Here is a 6,631-nt window from a genome sequence, read left to right as displayed (position 1 = left end):
GAGTGCATGGCTTGCCTGTTCTCTCCCAGCTGGCTAATGTCAGGAGGCAGCAGTGAAAAGATCTGATTAACAAACACCCCCCACTCGCCCTGGGCATTTCCCAACACCAAACCCACCAGGTCTCACCTTTTCTTCACTTAATTCACAAGGAAAAGCTTGATAGAAGCTCTCCTGGGTCTCGGAGAGCGGAGTTTGGAGCCACGGTCCTCTGGCGAGCAGAGTTCCATCTGCATCCTAAGCTGGAATTAAGTCTAGCTCTGTTTTTACTCCCACCATGGCATTCCTTTAAACAAGCAGAAAATACCTCATCTAGGAACAACAAAGGGTTCTCTTGCACTTAGTGTCTCGGGCGTCCTCAGCGCTGGAGCACGGGAGGTGAGAGGATGTTCTGTAGGTGTGGGATGTGCCACATGGGCTGCACGAGGAGCTGGAGGTGGCAGCTCGTCCCCTTGGCCTCTCTCGAGTCTCAGGACGGGGTCGCACACTGTCCGTGTTGCCCAATGAACCCTGAATCCTTCCAGTCAATTAATGAGGCGTTTCTGCTTCACACCCCTGTTACTGCTCTCACATGGGCTCCAACGGCAGCAGCACCTCTCCCGCTCCCCATGGATGGAGGCTGGACCGAGGCAGCGCTGTGGGATGCAGCAGGAGCTGCTGTGATTCTGAAGCTGGCTTTGGCCTGCAGGCTGCAGCTCCCTCCCACGCTTCCCAAGACACTTGGAACCCGCCGTGAGGCACTTTCCAGCCGGATTCCTTCTGCCGTGCTCCTTTTCCCGCAGACAGAGCTCCGTCGAGGATCGTGGGAAGGTGTCTGGAAGCTGCTGTGTGCTGCTTCCCTTGGGAGCAGGTTGTTAACCCTGAGCAATCCCCATCTCCTTCCAAGAGCATCTTCTCGCCGTGCTGTGCTGCTTCATTGCTGCGAGCCACAGCGCCTGCTCCTGTTGGGATGCAGCCCGGCTTCGGCTGAGGACAGGCACAAATCCTGCCTTGGCTGCTTTCAGGCTGCTGCCCTGTTCCTGTTGCCACCGGTCCTGCCTGGGAGCAAACCGGGGCGGCGGGAGGGCTGGTGCCACCAGATGGTGCTGCCCTACAGCCGGATGGTGCTCGGCTTCACCCTGCAGCGATGGAGTGGGGCAGCCCGAAGCTGCAACACTTCAACAGCTTCAGCTTAGCCCTGGGGGCTTCTTGTGCTCCTGATGTTCCTCACCTCGGGTGCTGTAGAGATGGGAGGACAGGGAGCATCACCGGGGAAGGAGCAGCATCAGGTCCTGCGACATGAGTGGCGATTGCACCAGAGATGGTGATTCGGTGTTTACCCCTCAGCAGACGGAGGAGGTTTGATGCTGTGTTTACTACCGCAAGGCAGGGCTTTGCTAAGACCGAGATTTAAAGCCCGAGTCTGGTAAAGTTCAGAGCGTACCGAGGTGGACCAGGACTTGGGGAGGTCACACAGTGGTCCTGCACCAAAAGCTGTGCTGCCAGGGCTGAGCGTGCCCCTGGTCCAGAGAGTTAATGGTGGTTTGTGGCTGGAGGGGGGAGCAGAAAGGAAAACTTCACTGTTCTTTCTGAATCTCTGCTTTTTCGCTGCCTTTCTTTGAAGTCCCAGCTCCGGGAATGGTTTTCCCTGAGCTGCCATCGGGATCTTGCTGAGTTCTCCAGCTTTGCCTTCAGAGATGGAGCTTTTCTCACACTCACCAACACGCAGCATGCGATGGGCACCAAGGGGGCTCGAGATCTTGCTCAAAGCAGAGGACACGGGCTCCGCGTGAGCCAACCCTTGATGAAATCCCTCTGATCTGCATTCCCTTTATAGCATGATCAGCTTTTCCCGCAAGGTTTCCAGAGGGATGTCCTGTGTGGGCTGAGCCATGAGGTCGTTGTGCGACCTCTCTCTCCAGAGCAAGAACACTGAAGGCTTCGCTGGTCACTGACACGGAAGCTCATCCCAGAGCATCCTGCTTGGCTGCACATCCAGAGAGCGCCAGGGAGGAGATCTCTTTGGTGGACTCATAGATCTTCATTCTTCCTTGTAACAGCCTGGTCTGTTCCCCCTCTTCTCTCCCTCCCCTGCTCCTCAAGCCCTCCATACCCGGGTGCGAATCAAAGCCGACCCCAAGCGAAGGTGCTGGGAGCTCCCCGCCTTGCCCTGGCTGCTGCCGAAGGGCTCCCGGGAGCTTCCAGCAGAGCCACAGAGCTGCTGCAGGGGAATGGCTGGAATTTCCTGCCCGCTCTGAGCAGCCCCCGGTGCAGGCGTGTGCAGGCAGGTCCCGGGCAGGGTTCGCTGCCTCTCGCACCATGAGCTCCCCGTGCCAGGGGTGATGCCGTGGCCAAGTATTTCCTCGTGCTGGGGTTCCTCGCGGTGGCGTTTCAACCACGGCAGCTTCTCTTTCCCCGCTGCTGGGCTGCACCCCCAGTGTGAGCAGCAGGTCAGGGAAGGAGATTGTCCACCCCTGATCCAGTCCTGATCCAGCGCTGGGGCAACAGCACAAGAGGGACGTGGAGCTGTTGGAGCGAGGCCGGAGGAGGCCCCGGAGCTGCTGCGAGGGCTGGAGCAGCTCTGCTCTGGAGCCAGGCTGAGAGAGCTGGGCTGGGGCAGCCTGGAGAAGAGAAGGCTCCTGAAGGGGAGACCTTAGAGCAGCTCCAGTGCCTAAAGGGGCTCCAGGAAACCTGGAGAGGGGCTTTGGACAAGGGCCTGTAGGGACAGGCCAAGGGGAATGGCTTTAACCTGCCAGAGGGGAGATTGAGATGAGCTCTGAGGCAGAAGTTCTTCCCTGTGAGGGTGCTGAGGCGCTGGCACAGGGTGCCCAGAGAAGCTGTGGCTGCCCCATCCCTGGCAGTGTCCAAGGCCAGGTTGGACACAGGGGCTTGGAGCAACCTGCTCTAGTGGAAGGTGTCCCTGCCCGTGGCAGGGGGTTGGAGCTGGAGGAGCTGTGGTTCTGTGTGATTCTGTGGTTCTCTATACATTGATCTTCACCACTTATCTCTGCTGCAGGTCGGCATCACAGAGAAGTCCCTTATTTCTGTTGGCGCTCGCTCGAGCAGCAGCGGTTCCCAGTGCTTCAGCAGCTCCTCTTCTGCCTCTTGCAAAACTGGGCCTTGCACTTCACCCATCCAGACTCTTAAAACCCTGCAGTTTTAAGGAGCTTTCTGGGTTGTCCTTCGCTGGTAGCATCTCCCGAGGCTTTCTTTGGGATGCATCTAGATTGGGTTTGATTCCCTTCATCCATTTCCCAACCTGCTTTTTGCTGGAAGGATTTAGAGCTCATCAGGGTCCCTCCTGAGGGCTGCTCAGAGCCTGCACAAAGGCAGGTCCCTCCTTAGAGCTGTGGCTTTTGCTCTGCCACTTCCTTGTGCTTTGCTCCTGTGCTCAGCACCACCATCCAGAGGGAGAATGATGCTCCTGAAAGCCTTGGCCTGAGGACACCTCCTGGATCTGCACTCAAAATGGAGACGAAGGGTTGTTCCAGCATGTTAAGGGGGGAGATTTATCCCCCTTTGAACAGAAAGAGGCTCACACCATGGAACATCTTCATGTTAAAGCTGCTTCTCCATAACCCTCCCTTCAGTCCTGCCCAGGCTGAGCTCGTTGCCTGCTGCTCAGTGCAGATGGTGCTCTCAAGGTCCTACACCATGTTTATGCCTGCAGATGGGGAAATCCCATTGCAAACTGTGAAGCATCCGACCCAGAGGACAGCCCCTACCTGTAGGTCCATCTATCTGGGGAGTCCATTCCAGGAAAGATGCTCACTGCGAGCGGAGAACTTCATCCTGAGGGGAGCATCGCTGTGGGGAAGGGGCTTGGGCAGCGGGTGGGAATTTCAAGCACCGTTTCCATTCTTGGTGGTTGGATGGGAGCGATTAAGGGGAAATCCTGCCTGACCAATTTGGTGGCCTTCTATGATGGAGCCACGGAACTGATGGACAGCGGCAGAGCAGTTGATGTCATCTACCTGGACTTGTGCAAAGCATTCGACACTGTCCCACATGACATCCTTGTCTCTAAATTGGAGAGACATCAATTTGATAGATGGACCACTCGGTGGATAAAAAACTGGCTGGATGGCCGCACGCAAAGAGTTGTGGTAAATGGCTTGATGTCCAGTTGGAAACCTGTAACGAGTGGTGTCCCTCAGGGATCGGTGTTGGGACCGGTCCTGTTCAACATCTTTGTCGGTGACATGGACAGTGGGATTGATGCACCCTCAGCAAGTTTGCCAACGACACCAAGCTGTGTGGTTTGGTTGATACGCTGGAGGGAAGGGATGCCATCCAGAGGGACCTTGACATGCTTGTGATGTGGGCCGATGCCAACCTTATGAAGTTTAACCAAGCCAAGTGCAAGGTCCTACACCTGGGTCGGGGCAACCCCAGGCACTGCTACAGGCTGGGCAGAGAAGAGATTCAGAGCAGCCCTGCAGAGAAGGACTTGGGGGTGTTGGTTGACGAGAAGCTTAACATGAGCCGGCAGTGTGCGCTGGCAGCCCAGAAAGCCAACCGTATCCTGGGCTGCATCAAAAGAAGCGTGGCCAGCAGGTCGAAGGAGGTGATCCTGCCCCTCTACTCTGCTCTGGTGAGACCCCACTTGGAGTACTGCGTACAGTTCTGGTGTCCTCAACATAAAAAGGACATGGAGCTGTTGGAGCGAGTCCAGAGGAGGGCCACGAGGATGATAAGAGGGCTGGAGCACCTCCCATATGAAGACAGGCTGAGAGAGTTGGGGCTGTTCAGCCTGGAGAAGAGAAGGCTGCGTGGAGACCTCAGAGCAGCCTTCCAGTATCTGAAGGGGGTCTACAAGGATGCTGGGGAGGGACTCTTCCTTAGGGACTGTAGTGGTAGGACAAGGGGTAATGGGTTCAAACTTAAACAGGGAAAGTTTAGATTAGATATAAGGAAGAAGTTCTTCACAGTGAGGGTGGTGAAGCACTGGAATGGGTTGCCCAGGGAGGTTGTGGATGCTCCATCCCTGGCGGTGTTCAAGGCCAGGTTGGACAGAGCCTTGAGCCACGTGGTTTAGGGCAAGGTGTCCCTGCCCATGGCAGGGGGGTTGAAACTAGATGATCTTAAGGTCCTTTCCAACCCTTACGATTCTATGATTCTATGATTCTATGATTCCTGCAGCGCCTGGAGCGAGGGCTGAGGATTCAAAGTTAATCCTTGACCGCGCGTGCAATTGAGGCCAAAACATCCTTGTCCAAGTAGAGCAGAAGTCTCATTTTTGGCAGATGCTGTAAACTTGCAGCAAGGGAAGAAAACATGTGCTTTTTGCTGGGGCAAAAGCTGCTTTCTGCTCACCTGACCCATCCTGTTTGTCTTGTGTTTAGAAACGTCTAAAGGTCAGAACAACTTCCACTCTGCCAGTTCATCGTGACAGCGGCCAGCGCTGGGAAAACACAGGATGCTGCTTCCCAAACAACCCCTGCTGGCAGCGGAGGCGGAGCCTTCGTCTCCCATCCATCTGCACCCATTCCCAGACCTGAAGTGAGACGGGATGGAACAAACCTTGTCCCTGATGTGACTGATGGAACCTCGAAGGTTCCTCCCCTTCAAAACCGAGGGGTTTCTCACCTGGAATTGCTTCTGCAAGTGCTGAAGTTGCTTCCAGCCACCGGCTTCCCTAGAGACCAAGCCGTCAGGGCTGCTTGGAGCTTCCCGTGGTGGCAGCAATAGGACAAGCCGTGCTGCTCTTCCCTTCTTAGCCCTCAGCTGAAAACTACGTCATGGGAAAGCATCATCTGCCTCATTTGCAGCAGGAAACGTCCCCTCTCCAGCATCCAACCTGCTCTATCCAAGTGGTTTCCAGGGATCACAGGAGGTCCCGTAGGCCATGGGGAGCGCCTGGTCCAATGCCATGTGCCTGAGAGCAGGATGCTGGGGATGCTGGGATGCTATAACCTCGCTCTGTCAGTCCCAGAGCTGATGAATGCCTGTTCCTGGGGTGGCTCTGCCTTTTGTTAGACTCTTTCAGCACCTTTTCGGGAGCCATTTGCTCAACAGCCTCAAGGATAGACCTAACCCTGGAGGGCAGCGCTTTAGAGCAGGAGCTGCCCCAGCCCCGCTCCCAGCCCTGCCCCAGCTGGTGCAACTCAGGGCTGTGGCCGGGCTGTGTTTGATGGGGAAGTGACTCATGTTCATGGTGTTCTTGTTGCTTTTGGTGTTTGATGTCAGCATTTCCAACACAGCTTCTTCCCCCGGTGCTGGCTCAGCTGGAGCTGGGGTGGCTCCGGGGGTGGCAGCGGGTCCCCACCACACTCCCTGCCCACCTCCTCTTGTCTGGGGATGGAGGGAAGGTGAGAAGATGATTCCCATCTTTCCAGGTTCAGCAGTGCACTCTCTGAGCTTTGCCTGGGCTTTCTAAGCAGCTTTTCCGACCACTGGCCTCCTCATGGTGCAGTGTGAGGTGTCCCTGCCCATGGCAGGGGGTTGGAAGTGGATGATCTGAAGGTTGTTTCCAGCCCAAACCATTTTGTGACTCTGTGGGATGCTTTAATCACTGAAACTCCCAGTTTCTCCCCTGCTCGCTGCATGTGGAGGGGCAACAGCACCAGGGCATCAGCTCCTCCTCACCCTCAGCCCTGTGTTGGCCTCTCCAAGGTCCAGCGGTCCCCAGCCACCAGCAATCCCATGGCCAAAC

The sequence above is a fragment of the Strigops habroptila genome, chromosome 20 (genome assembly GCF_004027225.2).
Source record: "Strigops habroptila isolate Jane chromosome 20, bStrHab1.2.pri, whole genome shotgun sequence".
Classification (NCBI taxonomy): Eukaryota; Metazoa; Chordata; class Aves; order Psittaciformes; family Psittacidae; genus Strigops; species Strigops habroptila.
This window is presented reverse-complemented; position numbering follows the sequence as displayed.